Source organism: Hypanus sabinus, chromosome 2, assembly GCF_030144855.1.
Source record: "Hypanus sabinus isolate sHypSab1 chromosome 2, sHypSab1.hap1, whole genome shotgun sequence".
In the NCBI taxonomy this organism is placed as follows: Eukaryota; Metazoa; Chordata; class Chondrichthyes; order Myliobatiformes; family Dasyatidae; genus Hypanus; species Hypanus sabinus.
In genome coordinates this window covers 105,691,573-105,715,147 of record NC_082707.1, presented here as the reverse complement: position 1 = coordinate 105,715,147, position 23,575 = coordinate 105,691,573, and the positions used below count along the sequence as shown (strand labels likewise).

Genomic DNA, 23,575 nt, shown 5'->3' with positions numbered 1-23,575 from the left:
AACTGAAAAGTTTGTAAGATTGAGGGGCATATATTTAAGGTGAGTGGAATCAGATCAAGTGAGATGTACAGACCATGCATCTATTTTTAATAGAGTAGTGGTTGCCGATGAATATGCTGCCAGGGTGATGATGAAAGCAAATATGATAGAGGTGTTTAACAGGCTTTAATGTAGGCAATGTGTATGTAGGGAATGGAAGGATATGAGTTGTGTAGACAGAAGGAACTAGTTTAGATAAGGTTTCAATTACTAGTTAAAATTAATATGGATTGGCACCTCTTTACTGTAAGAAGTTTGGATGGGGCAGAATGTATTAGGTGTGCCCAGGAAGGTCTCCTGAGAATATATGGACATGCTGACTAGAGCAGAGACTATATTGGATCTGGGACTGGGCAATGAACCGGGTTAGATGACAGATTGCTCAGTGAGTGAGCATTTCAGAGACAGTGACTACAACTCCCTGACCCTTAGCATAGCCTTGGACAAGGATAGGAGCAGACCAGTAGGAAGATGTTTCACTTGGGGAGGGATATATACAATGTTATTAGGCAGGAACTTGGGAGTGTAAATTAGGAACAGATGTTCTCAGGGAAATATACACAGAAATGTGGAGGTTGATTAGGAAGCACTTGCATTGATTTCTGGATATGTTTGTCCCATTGAGGCAGGGAAAGGATAGTAGATTGCTGAGATGCAAAACTTCCAGCCAAGAGGAAGAAGGAAGCATAGTTAAGCTTTAGGAAGGAAAGATTAGACAGAACTCTTGTTATGAGGTAGCCGGTACTTCAAAGGGGTCCCCAATTTATGTTGAGTATCACCAAAGCAGAGGAGGTTGCACCAGGAGCACTGGATAAAGGAGATGACCCCAACAGACTTCAGGTGAAGTGTTGCCTCACCTAGAAGAACTGTTTGGGGCTCTGAATGGTAGTGAGGGTGGAGGTGAAGGAGTAGGTATAGCACTTGTCCTACTTGCAGGGCTAAGTGCCAGGAAGGAGATCAGTGGAAAGGGATGAATGGACATGAAAAGAGCAATCCATGTGGGAAGTGGGAGGGAAAGAAAGATGTGCTTAGGCTTAGTGTAGGATGATGGAAGTTACTGAGAATGGTGTGCTGGAAGTGGAAGCTCTTGGAGTGGTAGGTGAGGATGAAGGGAGCTTAATCCCAACTCAGGAAGATGGGATGAGGGTGAATGTCTGGGAAATAGAGGAGATGCAGATGAAGGCAACATCAATAGTAGAGGAAAGAAAACCCTGTTCTTTAAAGAGGATGCTCTCCTGCTTCAAAGAACTTCACAATTCCATCCAGGCTCAACAGGAATCTCAGAGACCTTGGCCTTGACCCTGCCTTGTGTAGCTGGATCCTGGACTTCTTGACAGATTGCTGGCAGGTGGTAGGAAAGGGCTCCCTCACCTCCACCCCTCTGACTCTCAATACAGGAGCCCCTGTACTGACCCCTCCTTTACTCCCTGTGTACCCATGACTGTGTCACCATCCACAGCTCTAATCTGCTGATTAAATTTGGTGCCTCTCCTCCTCATTAGTCCACTCTCCTCTGCTCTCTGGATTTCTTCTTTCCCTTCTCCAACTACCACCCCTTCTCCACCTACGCAGCAAGCCCCTCTCCCAACTTCATCTATTGCCTGGCAGCTTGTACTCCTCCTTCTCGCTCTTCCTGCCCTCCTCCACTTCCTTTCTAATCCTGATGAAGGGTCTTGGCCTGAAACCTCATTTTTTTTCCTTTATGTTGATGCTGCCTGACCTGCCAAGGTATTTTGTGTTTGTTAATATGGGCAACTATAACTGTACATCACACTTCAGGTGTGGTCTGACTAAAGTTTTGTCTGACAGCGGTTTTATTTCCTTACACAGTCCCTCTACCCTGATGGCAAGCATGTTACATACAGTTTTAATCACCTCATGCACTTCCATACCTGCTTTCAGTCAACTGTGACCTAGATCCCCTGTATTTTAATTCTATTAACTGTATGCTTTCTCCTTTCATTTGACCTCTCAAAGTGCGATACCTCACACTTAACTGTTGTGGAAACAGTAACTAAGAATGCCAGAGTGACTTCAAGTTTTCTTTTAAGAGTTTATTAACATGAATTCATGGAGAGTCTGCCGTAGTCTCCACCACCACCTGAACTGATTTTTAGGTTATACAGAGTTCATATTTATACAGCAAGACAAACAACTTCACATAACTTTGTTTAGCATCCCACAGTCAGTACATGATCATCAGTTATCTCTCAGCATGAGTCTAACAGTTCTTCCTGTTCCCTGTTATCAGGATTCATAATTTACTCCCAGATGCATTCTCCTTCCTGGTTCCAGGGATCTAGTATCTTGTTTATTGGAGTTGCTGGTACTACACTTATTATCCAAGGCTATTCTGGACACACATCAGCAGCCTTGGAAACATAGAAAACATACAGCACAATACAGGCCTTTCAGCCCACAAAGCTGTGCCAAGCATTTCCTTACCTTAGAACTACCTAGGCATTACCCATAGCCCTCTAATTTTCTAAACTCCATGTAGCCATCCAGACTCTTAAAAGACCCTATCGTATCTGCCTCCACCACTGCCGCCAGCAGCCCATTCCACGCTCTTGCCTCTCTCTGCGTAAAAAAACTTAACAGACATCTCCACTGTACTTACTTTCAAGCACCTTAAAACTATGCCCTCTTGTGCAAGCCATTTCAGCCCTGGAAAAAAGCCTCTGACTATCCATATGATCAATGCCTGTCATTATCTTGTACACCTCTATCAGGTCACCTCTCATCCTCTGTCATTCCAAACACTTTCTATGGTTTCAATGTCCTTCCTGTAGTGAGGTGACCAGAACTGAGCAGAGTACTCCAAGTGGGGTCTGACCAGGGTCTTATTGCTGCAACATTACTTCTTGGTTCTTGAACTCAATCCCACGATTGATGAAGGCCACTGCACCTTATGCCTTCTTAACCACAGAGTCAACCTGTGTAGCAACTCTGAGTGTCCTACGGACTTGGACCCCAAGATCCCTCTGATCCTCCACACTGCCAAGAGTCTTACCATTAATACTATATTCTGCCATCATATTTGGCCTACCAAAAATTAACCACATCACATTTATAACTATATAACAATTACAGCATGGTAACAGGCCATCTTGGCCCTTCTAGTCCATGCCGAATGCTTACTCTCACCTACTCCTACTGTCCCACACTCAGCCCATAACCCTTCATTCCTTTCCTGTCCATATACTTATCCAATTTTACTTTAAATGACAATACCAAACCTGCCTCTACCAGTTCTACTGGAAGCTTGTTCCACACAGCTACCACTCTGAGTAAAGAAATTCCCTCTTAAACTTTTGCCCCCAAGTCTCAATTCATGTCCTCTTGTTTGAATTTCCCCTACTCTCAATGGAAAAAGTCTATCCACGTCAACTCTATCCCCCTCATAATTTTAAATACCTCTATCAAGTCCCCCCCCTCAACCTTCTATGCTCCAAAGAATAAAGACCTAACTTGTTCAACCTTTCCCTGTAACTTAGGTGCTGAAACCCAGGTAACATTCTAGTAAATCTTTTCTGTACTCTCTCTATTTTGTTGACATCTTTCCTATAATTCGGTGACCAGAACTGTACACAATACTCCAAATTTGGCCTTACCAATGCCTTGTACAATTTTAACATTACATCCCAACTCCTATACTCAATGCTTTGATTTATAAAGGCCAGCATACCAAAAGCTTTCTTCACCACCCTATCCACATGAGATTCCACCTTCAGGGAACTATGCACCATTATTCCTAGATCACTCTGTTCTACTCCATTCTACATAATGCCCTACCAATTACCATGTATGTCCTATTTGGATTATTCCTACCAAAATGTAGCACCTCACACTTATCAGCATTAAACTCCATCCGCCATCGTTCAGTCCACTCTTCTAACTATCTCTCTGCAAGCTTTGAAAACCTACTTCATTATCCACAACGCCACCTACCTTAGTATCACCTGCATACTTACTAATCCAATTTACCACCTTATCATCCAGATCATTAATGTAAATGACAAACAACATTGGACCCAGTACAGACCCCTGAGGCACACCACTAGTCACCGGCCTCCAACCTGACAAACAGTTATCCACCACTATGCTCTGGCATCTCCTATCCAGCCTCTGTTGAATCCATTTTACTACTTCAATTTAATACCTAACGATTGAACCTTCCTAACTAACCTTCTGTGCAGTACCTTGTCAAAGGCCTTACTGAAGTCCATATAGACAACATCCACTGCTTTACCCTCATCAGCTTTCCTCGTAACCTCTTCAAAAAATTCAATAAGGTATTCAATTCAATAAATTCAACACTTACCTGGGTTGAACTCCATCTGCCACTTTTCAGCCCAGTTTTGCATCCTGTTGTAACCTCTGACAGCCCTCCACACTATCCACAACACCCCCAACCTTTGTGTCATCAGCAAATTTACTAACCCATCCCTCCACTTCCTCATTCATGTCATTTATAAAAATCACAAAGAGTAGGGGTCCCAGAACAGATCCCTGAGGCACACCACTGGTCACCAGCCTCCATGCAGAATATGACACGTGGGCAAGCCAGTTCTAGATCCACAAAGCATTGTCCGCTTGGATCCCATGCCTCCTTATTTTCTCATTAAGCCTTGTATGGGGTACCTATCTAAAATCCATCTCCACTATGTCTACAGTTCTACCTTCATCAATGCATTTAGTCACATCTTAAGCCCATCTGCTCCAGAATGGTCAAGTATCCCAACATAGACTAGTTTTAACCACTTCTACCACACTTACCCATATTTAATTCCATCTTACCATATCTATAACATCTGTATTCTGCTCTGTTATTTGATAGTCCCTTGCACTGTTCACAGCTCTACCAATCTTGGTGTCATCTGTAAATTTGTTAATCCAGCTATCTACATTTTATCCAATCACAAACAAGAGGTCACAGCAGGAATCCTTGTGTAACAACACTCGTCACATCCTCCAAGTAGAATAACAGCCTTTCACTCTGTCTTCAATGGTTAAGCCAGTATTGAATCCATACTTGCAGTTCACCTTGGATTACATACTACTTTATCTTCTGAATCAATCTATCATGAGGGACTTAATCAAACACCCTGCAAAGGTTCATTTAGATAGCATCTACAGGTGCAGAGATTGCTGGGGTTTTGACAAATATGCTTTCCTCACTAGCAACAGGTGAGTAATATACAGTGCAATGCCCTATGAAATTGATTCAGCTTTAATTTGGGACTCTCCATGATTCTGTTTGACAAGGACATTTTATGGCCCCATTTGACCTTCCTAATTACGCGCTTGAGCACTTTACTGCTGTTTTTATATTTCGTAAGAGTCCAGTCTGCTTTCAGCGGCCCAAATCTTGTGTATGCTTTCTATTTCTTTTTTTAAAATCAAAATTGTGAGCACTCAGGGCATCCAAGGTTTTCTTACCCTACAACCCTTATTCTTAGCCCTTAGCAGGACATAACCATCCTGACCTCTGATGAGTTGATTTTTAAATAACCTTCTCAAGTCAGATGTGCACTTATGTATACATAAGCAGATTCCGAGTAACACGTATAATCAAAGCCACCCAATCTCTTAGTAACTAAGCCAGAGAAAGATTCAAAGAGAAAAGTTTTTTACAAGACAAAAAGAAGTCCCCCTAAACTAACAAAAAAAACCCAAAATAAAAATGAAACAAAAGCTGGGATGCCATGTTTCATCGGTTAAAATCGTTATTTGTCATTAAATCTGCTCCTCTATGCACGAACAAAAGATTATTGAGAAGGTTTCGGAAAAAGTTAGCTTACATCGTATCAAAATATTGAATAAATGGTCTCCAAGTTTGTTCAAATTTAACCAAAGGGTCGATAGTGCCACTCCTAATGTTTTCCAAATTTAAACATGTTATAGTTTGGGAAAACCATTGAAATGTAGTAGGAGGATTAGAATCTATTTAAATAAAATGGATCTTCAGACTGATATTGTAACAAATGCAATCAAACGGCAATCTGACAAGGATAATTAACTAGAGTCCATCACTGGTAATCCAAAAATTGCAGTAATAGGATAAGGTTGTAAATCAATATGCAAAACTTCTGAAATAAAATCAAAAATATCTTTCTAATATTTTTACAAAAGAGGGCAAGACGAGAACATGTGTCAAGGAAGCTACCTCAGACTTACATCTGTCACAGACAGGATTTATATGGCAATAAAAATGAGCTAACTTATCCTTGGACATATGTGCCCTATGAACTACCTTAAATTGTATCAAAGCGTGTTTAGCACACATTGAAGAAGTGTTAACTAGTTGGAGAATTTTCTCCCATTTCTCTATAGGTAAAAATACATGAAGTTCTCTTTCCCATTCATTCTTAATTTTATCAGATGTACCTAGACGTATTTTTGTAATCAGATTATAAGTAATTGCTATTAAACTCTTCTGATAGGGGATTTAAACCTAATTTTTTTCTGTAATTACAGTTTGATGTGATACTGGAAAAGTAGGTAAAATAATATTCAAAGTTTCTAATCTGTAAATATCTGAAAAAAATGTGATCTAGTAAATCTTCTCTGTACTCACTCTATCTTGTTGACATTTTTCCTACCATTCGGTGACCAGAACTGTACACAATACTCCAAATTCGGCCTTACCAATGCCTTGTACAATTTTAACATGACATCCCAACTCCTATACTCAATACTCTGATTTATAAAGGCCAGCATACCAAAAGCTTTCTTCACCACCCTATCTACATGAGATTCCACCTTCAGGGATCTATGCACCAGTATTCCTAGATCACCCTGTTCTACTGCATTCTTCAATGCTCCACCATTTACCATGTATGTCCTATTTGGATTATTCCTACCAAAATGTAGCACCTCGCACTTATCAGCATTAAACTCCAACTGCCATCGTTCAGCCCACTCTTTTAACTGACCTAAATCTCTCTGCAAGCTTTGAAAACCTACTTCATTATCCACAACACCACCTGCCTTAGTATCATCTGCATACTTACTAATCCAATTTACCACCCCATCATCCAGATCATTAATGTAAATGACAAACAACATTAGACCCAGTACAGATCCCTGAGGCACACCTCTAGTCACCAGCCTCCAACCTGACAGTTATCCACCACTACTTTCGAGCATCTCCTATCCAGGCACTGTTGTATCCATTTTAGTAATTCAATATTAATACCTAATGATTGAACCTTGCTAACTAACCTTCATGAGGTTATGAGGGTATCCATGATACCCTTCATGAGGGTATCCATGATACCCTGCAATGGGAAGGAGAACATCCAGAGGTCATGGTACATATTGGTACCAATGACATAGATAGGAAAAGGGAAGAGGTCCTGAAAACAGACTACAGGGTGTTCCGAAGGAAGTTGAGAAGCAGGACCGCATAGTTAGTAATCTTGGGATTACTGCCTGTGCAACACAACAGTGAGAATAGGAATAGAATGAGGTGGAGGATAAATGCACGGTTGAGGGATTGGAGCAGGGGGCAGGGATTCAGATTTCTGGGTCATTGGGACCTCTTTTGGGGCAGATGTGACCTGTACAAAAAGGATGGGTTGCACTTGAATCTCAGAGGGACCAATATCCTGGCGGGGAGATTTGCTAAGGCTACTGGGCAGATTTTAAACTAGAATTGCTGGGGTGTGGGAGCCAAACTGAAGAGACTGGGGAAGAGGCGGTTGGCTCACAAACAGCTAAAGCTTGCAGACAGTGTGTGAGGGAGGATAGGCAGGTGATATAGAAGGGACGCGCTCAGATCAACGGTTTGAGATGTGTCAATTTTAACGCAAGGAGTATTGTGAACAAAGCGGATGAGATTAGAGCATGGATCAGGACTTGGAACTATGATGTGGTGACCATTAGGGAGACTTGGATGGCTCAGGGACAGGAATGGTTACTTCAAGTGCTGGGTTTTAGATGTTTCAGAAAGGACAAGGAGGGAGGCAAAAGAGGTGGGAGCGTGGCACTGTTGATCAGAAATAGTATCACGGCTGCAATAAAGGTGGACATCATGGAGGGATTGTCAACGGAGTCTCTGTGGGTGAAGGTTAGGAACAGGAAGGGGTCAATAACTTTATTGGGTGCTTTTTATAGGCCGCCCAATAGTAACAGGGATATTGAGGAGCTGATAGGGAAGCAGATCCTGGAAAGGTGTAATAATAACAGAGTTGTTGTGGTGGGAGATTTTAATTTCCCAAATATACATTGGCATCTCCCTAGAGCAAGGGGTTTAGATGGGGTGGAGTGTGTTAGGCATGTTCAGGAAGGTTTCTTGACACAATATGTAGATAAGCCTGCAAGAGGCGAGACTGTACTTGATTTGGTTTTGGGAAATAAACCTGGTCAGGTGTCAAATCTCTCAGTGGGAGAGCAGTTTGGAGATAGTGATCATAATTCTATCTGCTCTCCAATAGCATTGGAGAGAGATAGGAATAGACAAGTTAGAAAAGCATTTAATTGGAGTAAGGATAATTATGAGACTATCTGGCAGGAACTTGGAAGCTTAAATTGGGGACAGATGTTCTCAGGGAAAATTACGGAAGGAATGTGGCAAATGTTCAGGGGATACTTGTGTGGAGTTCTGCATAGGTACTTTCCAATGAGACAGGGAAGTTACAGTAAGGTACAGGAACTGTGGTGTACAAAGGCTGTAGTAAATCTAGTCAAGAAGAAAAGAGAAGCTTATGAATAGTTCAGAGAGCTAGGTAATAGAGATCTAGAAGAATATAAGGCTAATTGGAAGGAGCTTAAGGAAATTAGGAGAGTCAGAAGGGGCCATGAGAAGGCCTTGGCGGGCAGGATTAAGGAAAACCCCAAAGTATTCTACAAGTATGTGAAGAGCAAGAGGATAAGACGAGAAAGAATAGAACCTATCAAGTGTGACAGTTAGAAAGTGTGTATGGAACTGGAGGAAATAGAAGAAGTACTTAATGAACACTTTACTTCAGTATTCACTATGGAGAAGGATCTTGGTGATTGTAGTGATGACTTGCAGTGGACTGAAAAGCTTGAGCATGTAGATATTAAGAAAGAGGATGTGCTGGAGCTTTTGGGAAGCATCAAGTTGGATAAGTTGCTGGGACCAGATGGGATGTACCCCAGGCTACTGAGGGAGGTGAGGGAGGAGATTGCTTAGCCTCTGGTGATGATCTTTGCATCATCAATGGGGACAGGAGAGGTTCGGAAGATTGGAGGATTGTGGGTGTTGTTCCTTTATTCAAGAAAAGGAGTACAGATAGCTTAGGAAATTATAGACCAGTGAGTCTTACTTCAGTGGTTGGTAGTTTGATGGAGAAGATCCTGAGAGGCAGGATTTATGAACATTTGGAGAGGTATAATATGATTAGGAATAGTCAGCATGGCTTTGTCAAGGACAGGTCGTGGCTTATGAGCCATTGAATTTTTTGAGGATGTTACTCAAAACATTGCTGAAGGAAGAGCAGTAGATGTAGTGTATATGGATTTCAGCAAGGCATTTGATAAAGTACCCCATGCAAGGCTTATTGAGAAAGTAAGGAGGCGTGGGATCCAAGGGGACATTGCTTTGTGGATCCAGAACTGGCTTGCCTGCAGAAGGCAAAGAGTGGTTGTAGACGGGTCATATTCTGCATGGAGTTCGGTGTGCCTCAGGGTTCTGTTCTGGGGCCCTTACTCTTCGTGATTTTTATAAATGACTTGGATGAGGAAGTGGAGGGATGGTTATTAAGTTTGCTGATGACACAAAGGTTGGGGGTATTGTGGATAGTGTGGACGGCTGCTGGAGGTTACAGCAGGACATTGATAGGATGCAAAACTGGGCTGAGAAGTGGCAGATGGAGTTCAACCCAGGTAAGTGTGAAGTGGTTCATTTTGGTAGTGTGACGGCCCACACACGCGGGACTTGATCTGCCATTGGGAGCTGCAGGCAGACACGTGGTAGCGCATTTGGAACTACCTGCTCAGGGTGGACCTTCCAGGGACAGTCTGACGTCACGTCTGCCCTACAGTCTGCTCCATGGGCAGGGGCCCATGGGAGAGTTCTGGTTTCCTCACGACAGGAAGGATGTGAAAACCAGAGAAAGGGTGCAGAGGAGATTTACAAGGATGTTGCCTGGATTGGGGAGCATGCCTTATGAAAATTGGTTGAGTGAACTCAGCCTTTTCTCCTTGGAGCGACTGAGGAAGAGCGGTGGCCTGTTAGAGGTGTACAAGATGATGAGAGTCTTGTGGATAGTCAGAGGCTTTTTCCCAGGGCTGACATGGCTGCCACAAGAGTGCACAGTTTTAAGGTGCTTGGGAGTAGGTACAGAGGAGTTGTCAGGGGTTCTTTTTTTACGTAGAGAGTGGTGAGTGCGTGGAATGGGCTGTCGTCAACGGTGGTGGAGGTAGATATGATAGGGTCTTTTAAAAGACTTTTGGATAAGTACATGGAGTTTATAAAAATAGAAGGCTATGTGTAACCCTAGTAATTTCTAAGGTAGGGACATGTTCAGCACAACTTTGTGGGCCAAAAGGCCTGTATAGTGTTGTAGGTTTTCTGTTTTTCTATGTAAATTCCAGCCATTGCTGCTCTGCTGTCATCCCTGCTAGTGTTTTTTTCCAATCAGTTTTGCCCAGCTCCTCTCTCATTCTTCTGTAATTCCCTTTACTCCACTGTAATGCTGATACATATGACTTTAGCTTCTCCTTCTCAAATTTCAGGGTGAATATTATCGTATTATGATCACTTGCCCTGAGGGTTCTTTTACCATAAGGTCTCTCATCAATTCTAGTTCATTGCACAACACACAGTCCAGAATAGCTGATTCTCTAGTGGGCTTAACCATGAGCTGCTCTAAAAAGCCATCTCATAGGCATTCTAGAAATACTCCTGTGAGAAAACAGTAGCCAACGTTTCGGGCCGAGACCCTTCATCAGGAAGGGTCCTGATGAAGGGTCTCGGCCCAAAACGTTGGCTACTCTTTTCTCACGGATGCTGCCTGGCCTGCTGAGTTCTTCCAGCGTTGTGTACGTATTCTTTGAACCACAGCATCTGCAGTTGTATTTCTGTGTCTAGAAATACTCACTCCTGGAATCCAGCACCAAACTGATTTTCCTAATCTACCTGCATATTGAAAACACCCATGACTAATGTGTCATTGCCCTTTCAGCATGCATTTTTTGTTTCCATTGTAATTTGTATACCACATTTTTACTGCTGGTTTGGTGTGGGGATCTGTATACAACTCCCATCAGGCTCTTTTTACCCTTGCAGTTTCTTAGCTCTGCTTGCAATGGTCATATCACCCACCATGCCTACCAGTTTGTCCTTTTGATAAAATGTGCCCTTGGACATTAAGCTCCCTGCTATAATCTGCTTTCAGCTACATTTCAATGATGCCTACAACATCATACATGCCAATCTTAACTGAGCTACAAGTTCATCAACCTTATTCCGTGTACCATGCACATTCAAATATAGATAGATAGATGATAGATACTTCATTGAACCCAAAGTAAATTACAGTGTCACAGTAGCATTACAAGTGCACAAATATGCAGATATACAAATATTAGAAGAGAAGTAAGAGAGATTAAAAATAAGTTATCTCAAACAGTCAAACAGGAGGGGGTCATCACGTCCCTGGCTGTGGGTTGACTCATTATAGAGCCTAATGGCCGAGGGTAAGAATTACCTCATAAAGTGCTCTGGAGCAGTGTAGTTGTCTTAGTCCATTACTAAAAGTGGTCCTGTGTTCAGCCAAGGTAGCATGCAGAGGGTGAGAAACATTGTCCAGAATTGTCAGGATTTTCCTTAGGGTCCTTTGTGTCCAGTGTGTCCAGTTTGACTCCTATAACAGCCAGCGTTTCTTTTTCATCACTACTTTTATTGCAACGCCAACAAATTACATTCAATACAACCAGTTGCCAATTACATTTTGACTGTTTAATCCAGCCACCCCAACCCTTATCTCCACCCCTCTCTCTGCCCCCCCACACCTCTCCCCTCCACCAGAGCCAACCTTTCTAATCAGTTTATTGAGCCTGTTGGCATCACCCGTGTTGATGCCATTGTCCTATCACACCACCACTTAGAAGATAGTGCTGGGGACAACAGACTGGTAGAATATGTAAAGGAGAGGCCTGCATACTCCAAAGGACCTCAGTCTCCTCAAAAAGTAAACTCTGGCCCTTCTTGTACACAGCCTCTGTGTTGGTGTTCCACACAAGTCTGTCATCCAGGTGCACCTCCAGGTACTTGTAGGTCCTCACCGTCAGTAGTAACAAGAAGCAATGTAGGCTTAGTCTTACTAAAGTCCATCATCACCTCCTTTGTCTTACTGATGTTGAGTTGCAGATGATTCAGCTTGTACCATTTGACAAAGTCCTCCATCAAGGGCCCTGTATTCATCCTCCCATCTTCCCATTATACACCCAAATATTGCTGAGTCATCAGAAAATTTCTGCAGATGACATGCCTCAGTGTTGTTTCTAATGTCCAAGGTATACAGAGTAAACAGAAAGGGAGCCAATACAGTCTGTGTGGTTCCCAGCACTGCTTATAGCCATGCCTGACACAGAGCTCTGAAGCTGCATAAACTGTGATCTGTCATTCAGGTAGTCCATTATCCAGGATATAATGGAAGAGCCAACCTATTGGAAACTTCCCCCAGCAATGAGGGCTGCATGGTATTGAAGGCATGAGAAATTAAAAAAACATGATCCTCACAGTGCTGCCCTGCTTATCCAAATGTGAGTAGTCTGTGCTTAGCAGGTAGATGACAGAATCATCAATTCCAATGTGTTCCTGGTAGGCAAATTTCAGGGGATTGAGGGCATATCCACCTTATCTAGTACTTTCAACATTTGGTAGGTTTCAATAAGATCCCCATGCATTCTTCTAAATTTCAGTGAGTACAGGCCCAAAGATGATTCCCAGAATCATCCTCATGAACATCCTCTGGACTCCCTCCAATAACAATACATCTTTTCTGGGATAAGGGGCCCAAAACTATTGACAATACTCCAAGTGTGGCCTGATTGGTGTCTTATAAAGCTTCAGCATTATCTCCTTGTTTTTACACTCTATTCCTCTTGAAATAAATGCAAACATTGAATTTGCCTTCTTTTCAAAGACTCAATCTGTGAATTAACCTTCTGAGAGTCTTGCATGAGGATTCTGAAGTCCCTTTGCACCTCTGATGTTTGAATTTTCTCCCCATTTAGATAATAGTCTGTAGTATTGTTCCTTTTACCAAAACACATTATCATACATTTCCTAACACTGTATTCCATCAGACACTGTTTTGCCCATCCCACTCTTCCAATTTGTCTAAATCCTACTATAATCGCATTGCTTCCTCAGCAGCACCTACCCCTCCACCTGTCCTCGTATCATCCACAAACTTTGCCACTAAGCCATCAATTCCACTACCTAAATCACTGACAAACAATGTGAAAAGTAGCGGTCCCAATACTGACCCCTGAGGAACTCAATTGTCACTGGCAGCCAACCAGAAAAGGCCCCCTTTATTCCCATTCGCTGCCTCCTGCCTGTCAGCCACTCCATGCCAGTATCTTTCCTGTAACAACACAGGATTTTATATGTTCAGCAGCCTCATGTGAGGCCATTATCAAATGCCTTCTGAAAATCTAAGTAAATGGCATCCACTGCCTCTCTTTTGTCCACTCTGCTTGTTACTTCCTTGAAGAATTCTAACAGAAAGCTTTGATTTATTTTTTCATTAATCTCCCAAGTACCCTGAAGCCCTGTCCTTTTGCAGTTACTACTAGGGCAAAGGGTATCTTAGATTGGCAATTTTCCAGTCCTCTGGGACCATGCCAGAATCAAGTGATTCTTGAAAGATCTTGTCCAACACGTACGTTATCTCTTCAGCAACCTCTCTCAGGACTCTGAGACGTAGTCCATCTGGTCCACGTGACTTATCCACCTTAAGATCTTCCGTTTTGCCTTGCACTTTTTCCTTTGTAATAGTAATGGCCTCACTACTGCTCCCTGACACTCTTGGACCGCTGGCACACTGCTAGTGTCTTCCACAGTGAACATTGAAACAAAGTACTTATTAATTCATCTGCTATTTCTTTGTCCCCATTATTACCTCATCAGCATCATTTTCCAGTGGTCCAATATCATTTCTCACCTCTGTTTTATTTTTTGTATAATTGAAAAAACTTCTAGTATCCTGCTTTATATTATTGGCTAGTTTGCTCTCAGTTTTCATCTTTTCCCTTCTTATAGCTTGCTTGGTTGCCCTTGTTGGATTTGCTCACATTTGCCCTTTCTTTGGCTTTTATGCTGTCCTTAAATTCCCTTGTCAGCCATGGTTGCCTACCCCTTTCATTTGCAAACAACTTCTTCTATGGGGCATATTTATCTTGCACTTGTGAACTAGTCCCAGAAACTTCAGCCACTGTTGTTCTGTTATCATCCCTGCCAGTATCCTCCTCCAATCCACTTGGGCAAGCTCCTCTCTCATGCCTCTGTAGTTCCCTTTATTCCATTGTGATACTGATACATGTGACTTATGCTTTTCCCTCTCAAACTGCAGTATGAATTCAGTCATATTATGACTACTGTCTCCTATGGGTTCCTTTACATTAAGCTGACTAATTAAATCTGGGTTATTACTCAACACCCAGTCTAAGCGTTTCCACTAATGGGCTTGAGCACAAGTTGCTCTAAAAAGTCATCTCATAGGCATTCAGCAATTCCCCCTCTTATGATCTGACACTACCTGATTTTCCTAATCCCCTTGCATATTGATGCCCTCTATTACTATTGCGACATTACCCTTATTACATGGCCTTTCCAGCTCTCTTTGCAATCTCAACCCCACATGTTGGTTATTATTTGGAGGCCTATTAATGGTTTTTTCACCCTTGCAGCTTCTTAACTCCATCCTCAAAGATTCAATATTCTCTGGCCCAATGTCACCTCTTTATTTTTTTTTGTAATTTTTTTAATTGTTCATCATCAAACAAATATTTCCATAAGATGTATTTCAGATATTGTACATATATATCATATATGCTACAAATCTCCACATAATATTTATCTGAGGTATACACTTATAGAAAAGAGAGGAAAGGAAGAACAAGCGAAAGGAGAAAGCTATGTACAAGCAGGGAGTGATCTTTTTTTACAACATATTCATTGATTTGTGAGAATAAAATCAGGCCTATGAGGTGTTATGTAGCTAAACCATTTTTCCCAGTATGAATCAATTTGTTCCAACTTATGATTAACAGATGCTGTTATCTTCTCCATTTTGTAAATGTCTGTTGTAATTTCCATCCAAGCATTTAAGGTTGGGCTCTCCTGTGATAATCATTTCCTAGTAAGAGTCTTTTTACCAACCACCTGTATATTCATTAAATATTTATCTCTATTCAACCATTCTTAAGGTATATACCCAAAATATATGGTCTTACTTTCTAAGGGTATTTCACATTTAAAGATGTCTTGTAGGGCATTGTGTATCCCACTCCAATAGTTTTTGATAATGGAACATTCCCAGAAAATATGATAATGGTTTGCATTTGGATTTCCACAATTTCTCCAGCAAACAGGGAGGTTACTGTCATAATGGGATTTCTGAGAGGGTGTAATAAAATATCAAGTTTTTCCATCCAAACTCCCTCCATTTCTGTGAACTGGTACACTTCCATTGATACCTCCATATTGTTGTCCATTCTTCCTCAGATATAATTATCCCTCCTTCCTTCTCCCATTTTGTTTTAATGTATGAAGTTGAATGTGTTTTAAGATTAGACAAACCCTTATACACGCTTAAAATGATTCTACGACTGTTACCTGAATTATATGCTTTTCTAAATAGCTGTATCAAACATGTACTTGCCTTGGTAACATTTTTAACCGACCTATTAACATATTGTCGCATCTGTAAATACCGATAAAAGTCTTGCTTTTCTAATAAGTGTTTCTCTTTAAGCATTTCAAAATTGAACAGTGTTCCTTCTTTCATTATGTTGCAAAGAACTGTTATTCCTTTCGCTGACCAGTCCTTAAATCTAGCATCCAGTTTATTTGGCCTAAAATCAGTCATATGCACACCATTTAAGAATTTCAACATCTCCCTCTAGTTTATATTCTTTTATAAGAGTTTTTCATATTTTAAGAGTCCATTTCGCCCATGGGTTATCAGTAGTATTTATGTACCTTTGTAGGTAGTTATCAGCCAAAATTGCTTGTATGGGGATGGGAAGTACCCGCTCTTCAATGTTTTTCCATTGAGCATCACATGATGGGTTGCACCAACATATCACAGCTCTCAACTGTGCTGCAAAATAATAATCTCTAAGAGAAGGTAGGCCCCATTCCCCCTTTTCCTCGCCTAATTGCAAAGTTTGGAGATGAACTCTAGGCCTTTTACCTTGCCAAATATATCCTGATAATATTTTGTTCCATTCATTGAATTGATTTTGATAATGATGTCCAAATATTTGACAGATTCTGTTTGTCATGCACAGGGATATCTACTTTCAATTTCTCATGTTGGGCTATAGTTATGTGAAAGTAATTGGGTTTTATCTGTGTTGATCTTGTATCCTGATAATTGACCATATTGTTCAAAGGATTGCATCAATTTAGGTAAAGAGTATGTTGGTTGCCCTAGATAGATCAAAGTGTCATCCGCGTAACAAGCCAATTTATGCTCTGTCCCTTTAATAGTAATTCCCCTGATATTTCATTTTGTCTGATGTATTGAGCTAATGGTTCCAGATATAATGCGAAGAGTAGCGGTGACCATGCACAACCCTGTCTCGTGCCCCTTTCTAGGGTAAGACTATTTGATAAATATCCATTGATTTTAATCCTAGCAGTAGGGTTGTCATATAGTGTCTGTATAGTTTTAATAATTGTATCTTGGAAGCCAAATCTATGTAAAACTCGGTAAAGCAAATTCCAATTAATCGAATCAAATGCCTTTTCAGCATCCAAACTTATCACTATTGCTTCGATTTTTTTTTGTATATCATCCATAATGTGAAGTGTCCTTTGTATATTGTCTGATCATTACGTATCAGTTTGGGTAGAAACACTTCTAATCGTTTGGCTACGATGGAGGTAAATAAGAACAGATTAAGAACAGATTAATCTACATTAAGAACAGATATTGTTCTAAATGATCCACATTCCATTTTATCCTTGCTTTCTTTTGGTTTAGCTGAGATTATTGCCTCCTTCCAGTTGGGTGGTATTTGTGCCTTTTATAGAGCCCAGTTCAGTGTGGGGAGTAAAACAAGAATTAATTTGTTTTTAAATTCTTTGTACCACTACCGTATATCCATCTGATCCTGGTGACTTGCTTAATTTAAGCCTACTAATTGCAGTTTTTAGTTCAGCTTCAGTTATGTCAGCAGTCATCGTTCTATTTTGTTCTTTGCTTAAAATGGGTAACTCTAGAGAATTCAGGAAGGTGTCATTTTGGGTTATCCTTACCCCTGGAACTTTGGAATATAGAGTTTTGTAAAACATTTCAAAAGCTTCTTGAATTTCACTTAGCTTATTTTTTTAATTATTTTTGTTCTTGGATTCCTAATTCTATCTTTTATTTCAGTTTCCACACCAGTATTTTCATAGACTTAGATCCACATTCATAACGTCTCTGTTTCAGAAACATGAATTTTTTCCTGATTTCTTGCGTAGCCAAAGTATTAATTTCATTCCTAATTCTTTAAATTTCTTCTAATGTATCCTGTGCTAAATTCAATTTGTGTTTTTTTCTAGTTCCTTCAGCCTATTTTGTAATTACTCTAATGTTTTATTCCTTATTTTTTTCTTATATGAAGATATCGCTATAATTTTTCCTCTTAAAACAGCCTTCAGAGTATCCCATAGAGTGGGAGGTGAAACCTCTTCATTATCATTGAATTCTAAGTAAAGACCAATTTCTTTTTTAATTTGTTCCTTAAAGTAGGGATCATTGAGTAGACTTGAATTTAGTTTCCAAGTAGTATTCTTTGGTTGTAGGTCAAAATCAATAGATAAATATATAGGTGCATGGTCACTTACATCTATTGTCCCAATTTCACAGGTGTTTATTTTGTCTTTGTCTTTTCCAAATGTTATGCAATAGTCTATTCTTGTATATACAGAATGGGGGCCAGAATAATAAGTGTAATCCCTTCTGTTGGGGAAAAGGTCCCTTCATATATTAATTAAACCAACATCCTCAAAAAGTGTATTTCTTATGTAAGGATTTTGTTTCATAGGTTTTTTTTTATTGGAAGAGTCTAACTTTGGTTGTAATTATAAATTTAAGTCTCCCCCACATATCAGGAGACCTTCTGTTTCCGTTACCATTATATTAGCAATTTTCTGAAAGAAACTGATATCACTTCCTGGGGGTGCATATAATATTCAATAGAGTAACTGAATTTCCATCTATATTCCCCCTTACCAGAATATACCTGTCCTCCTTATCTCCCATTTTGAACACTTTTTCAAAATTTAGCTCGCTTGAGATAAGAATAGCAACTCTTCTCCTATGTCCTGATTTATATCAGGAGAAAAACAAATTAGTGAAGCCCATTCTCTTTAGTTTTCCATGATCATTATCACTTAAGTGAGTTTCCTGTAAATATACTACATGGGCTTGTTCTTTTTTCATTTTGGATAGAATTCTACTATGTTTGATTCAAATTAACAGCCGATTGACATTAAAAGAAATAAGTTTTACTTTGTCTTTAAGCCATGTGTATTTATCTGTCAATATATCATTGAAATTAGCCCAATAAAACTTAATCGATCTAGTCCCTGAACAAATAAGAACCAAGAAATGTGAATAATAATAAAAAAAATGGCAACAAAAGTGTGGTTCCAAGGCTGAGGTCTCTAGCAGATGACCCTGGGTTGAACTAGAGGAAACGTCTAGCTGTGGGGGATAGCCCCTCCTACCTGTGAGTTGAGGGCCCCCATTGCAGTACCCATAAAAGTAAGTGAACAAATCTATATCCATTACACAGAATAGATTTCCCTCTGTATTCCTCCTATATATTCTCATTTAGGAGGGGAAAAAGGAGTGAATGAATGAATGAATGAAAAAGAATAATGTAAAATCCACGTTATAGTAAGTATTTCTTCAGATAGGTATAGCACTGTCTATTTTTGCTTCCGTTTAGCTTATCAACATTTTTAAAGTTAGCTAAACCTTATGGCTCTTCTGGCAGAGTGAGGGTGGTTTTCGGAGAACTCACAGTCTGTTCCTGATATATTTCTCTCGCCCTCCTCCCGTCCCCTGCTTTCTCGATTCTCTCACTATTTCCCAAGCAGAGTGGGATAATTCCTCTGCCAGGCTTTCCCTCGGTTTGATCACGCTGATGGGCAACCCTCTGGCCTTCATGTCTGTAGTCGCCTCTTCTACTGTCTGATATAGTTGCATCCCATCTTCATAAAACACTCGAAGTTCAGCAGGGTACAGAGTTTGGAATCTAATCTTTCCTTGCATTAATATTTGCTTTGCTTCAGAGTATTCTTTACGTCTCTGCAGGACCGCCGGGGGAAGGGGGGGTAATCTTGATCAAAATATATTAATTTCCCATCCAAAAAACATCCTCTTCTTACCCCAGGCCTTTCGTCGAATCTCCGCCTTGGTTTTGTATTGAAGGAATTTAATTACTATTGAGCATGGCTTATCTTCTCTATCTCCAGTAGGCCGTGGGGTGAGCGCACGATGCACCTTCTCAATTTCAAGCTCCATAGTCAAAGGAATCTCCAGCATGCCCCGCAGCAACTTTCGTACAAATTCCGTCATAGACAAACCCTCCGCTCCTTCAGGAACATTGTATATCCTGATATTTTTCGGCCGTGATTGTCCCTCCAGGTCAAGCAGTTTACTTTCTTGTTGATTTAATATTTTTATCGTCTTACTTAGTATCTGTTCCATGTTTTGCACGCAATCTTCCACCTTCTCAATTAGTGTCTCTGCCACTGCTATTTTTTGATTGACGTTGGCGAGCTCTGACTTGATATCATGTAGTTGCTGTTTTATATCTTTTTGGAACATCCGTATCTCTTTCAGAATTTTTATCGTATTTGCCGCTTTGCCTGAACAAGGCCCATCGTCTGCCAAGCCGCCCCACATTCGGTTAGGAGAGCCGCTCGCTGCACCCCTCTCGATCACAGGCTCCGCGGTGATGATTTTTTAAATCTCCATTCTATTTCCCCCTTATCAATTCAGTTATTTTTGAAAGATCTTATATTTGATGAATTAATGGGGCAAAATATACGTTTTTCCGGAGGAGCTATTAACTTAAGCTGCCATTCTGGATGATGAAGTCACTGGAACCCCCGTCACCTCTTTCTAAAGATGTAATTCCATCTCTTACCATAGAGCCACACCACCGCCTGTGCTTTTCTGTCTGTCTTTTCCAAAGTATATCCTTATATGACGTTCCTATTTCTGGCCTCACAAGCATGTGGCATGAGTAGCAATCTGAGATCACAGCCCTCCTTTAGCTGAACAACTCCCTGAACTCATTTTGCAGGACTTTGACCCTCTTCCGACTCATCACAACCTCTGGCTGATCACCTTCCCACTTCAGAATGTTGTGGACTCGGTCCGAGATGTCCCTGGCACCTGGGAGGTAATGTACCATCTAGGAATCTTGTGCTCACCCAGAGAACTACCTGTCTGTTCCCCTAACCAATTAATTCCATATCATTACAATTCTACTCTTCTCCCCTTTTCCCTTCTGAGTCACAGAGCCAAATTTAGTGCCAGAGACCTGACTGCTGTGGCTTTCCTCGGCTAGGGCATTGCCCCTCATCCCCCACCCCCAGCAGTGTACCCGTTGTTGAAAGGCACACTCGCAAGGGCACTCTTGTGCTGCCTAACCCCTTTCCCCCTGCTGATGGTCACCTGTGCCCTGTTCTTTGACTGTTACCATGTCCCTGTACATCTGGTTGATCAACCTCTCCACTTATCAAATGATGCTTAGTTCATCCAGTTCCAGCTGCAGTTCCTTGACATAGTCTGAAAGAAGCTGCAGCTGGATGCATTTCTTGCAGGTGTAGTTCTGAGGAATACTGGAGGTCTCCCTGCCTTACCACATCCGGCAAGAGGAGCTTCTTCTATTCTGCTTGGCAACGCCATTGCTCTAACTGAAAGAAAACTTAAATGAAAAAAAGTACCTATTGCCTTTGTCTCTGCTTGCCAAAGCCTCCTTGAACCAAAACCTGAACTCCCCACTCTAACACTGGCCCACCCACACAATGAGCTTTGTTTAATTTTGAAGACCCCATTAAATGCGGGAATAGGTTATTAGACCTACTATCAGATTGGAGTGTTGAAGTCTACAGCAGCTTCTGCATTGTCTTTAGGGACCCTTAGCATCCCTAATTGCTCACTGTGCACCAGCTGTCTTTCCATGATGCTGATCCTTGGGGTGCTTGAATCACTACCACTGTGAAGGTGCCAGTATCGTAGCTTTTTAGGGTACCAGTGAAAACAGACATCATTTTGACTTCCATTGTCTGTGTAGAATCAGGGCACCATATTCTTTGGGTATGAACATCTGTGATTAAACACTGGTCAACAGGTGGCAAGATTCAATGATGGAAGGGAAATAATATATATTCAGTATATTGTTTCCTTTCCATGACTGCTTTAAAAATAACGCAATTAACTGTCACATGGGAATGAATTAAAATGGGGGGGGGGGGAGGGAGAATGAAATGCAAGCCTCGACTAGTTTGAACTCTGTTATTTTAAAATGAAGTTTGCTGTGAAACATGTTAATTTATTCATTAAGTACTGATCTCACTATATTTTGCTCTCTTTTTGCACTAGTTATTTAATTATAGATGTATTTCTTATTGTAATTGATAGTTTTTTTATGTATTACACGGTATTGCTGCTGTAAAACCACAAATTTTATGACATAAACACGACAAAATCTGCAGACACTGGAAATCCAAAGCAACATACACAACATGCTGGAGGAACTCAGCAGTTCAGGCAGCATCGATGGAAATGAATAGTCGACATTTTGGGTTGAGACCCTTCTTCAGGACTTAAGCAGAAGGAGGAAGATGCCGGTATAAAAAGGTGGGGGGTGGGGAAGGACGATAGCTGGAAGATGATAGGTGAAGCCAAGTGGGCTGCAAAGGTAAAGAGTTGGAGAAGAAGGAATCTGATACGAGAGGAAAGTAGACCACAGGAGAAAGGGAAGGAGGAGGGACCCATGAGGAAGTGATAAGCAGGTGAGAAGAGGTTAAAAAGGTCAGAACGGAGAATAGAAGAAGAGGGGAGGGGGAGGGAAAACATTACCAGAAGGAGAAATTGTTATTCATGTCATCAGGCTACCCAGATGTTGATGTTGGCCTCATCTTGACACAAGAGGTCGCCATGCACTGACATGTCGGATTTCACGACACTCTAATGATAATATATGCCTGATTCTGATTCACATGCACATTGAAACATAGAGTGAAAAGCATTGTTTTGCATTGCACCAAGCAGCATGGAAATTGTGCTGGCTGGCACTGGAAAGCATTACCACACTGCTAACCTTGATGAGGCTAAGGTGGAATGCTGGATGATTACTTTAAGGCACACTTTACCTCTTCCTCGGTTTAGAGTGGGTATCACTTTGCCAGTCTCAAAACAAAAGTTTCCTAATAGAAAGGAAATGGGTTTGCATTAATCTGGAGTATTTTATGACATCATGCTGTCCTGAAGATTAATAGAAATAGAATAATTTTGAAACTCTTTGAGGGGTTCAGAGTCCTCTGAATTATAGACTCTTGATTCATGAGTTCAAATCAGGTTTATTATCACTGTCATATAGGATGTGAAATTTATTATTTTAACAGTGCAGACTAAAATTACTACACATTCTAAAATAAATAGTGCAAAACAAAATTGAATAACAAGCTAGTGTTCGTGGACCACTCAGAAATCTGATGGCAGAGGGGAAGAAGCTTTTGGATCTTCAGGCTCCAACGCTGCTTCCCTGATGTTAGTAATGAAAGGAGCTGCATCCTGGATAGTAAAGATCTTTACTGATAGATGCTGCCTTTTGAGGTGCCACCTCGTGAAGATGTTCTTTATGGTAGGCTGGGGTTTGCCTCGTGATGGAGCTGGTTAAATCTGCAACTCTGTGATCCTGTGCACTGGAGCCTCTATACCGGTCTGTGAGGCAACCAGTCATAATGCTCTCCATTGTACATCTGCCTATGGGAATGTGATAATTGTTAGGCAATTTTTAAAAAAATTCTTTGCTGAAGTGCTTGGCCAGAGCTCAGACCACAGCATCCTCTGCAAAATGGGGACTCGGGATCTTTTTGGCTCACTACTAAAATAGTGCAGGCCTTATCTGAAAGTTAGCTCTTTGGTGGTTGGTGCTTCATCAGTCTGTCCACTAAGGTGTTAATAAAGCCTAAGAAATTGTACAATGGTAGACTCACAGATCTACTTGTGCTCTGAATTAGAAAGTACTAAAGTCCATCCCAATTTATTTATGTTTTACTTGGAGATACAGCATGGTAACAGGAGTTTCCAGC

General features: G+C 41.0%; 1 protein-coding gene across 2 annotated transcripts in view; it reads left to right on the top strand.

The window, feature by feature from the left end:
- Positions 1–23,575, top strand: part of LOC132381729 (solute carrier organic anion transporter family member 2A1-like) — a 223,150-nt gene that overhangs the window by 43,963 nt on the left and 155,612 nt on the right. The gene's annotated exons all lie outside the window — the stretch shown is intronic.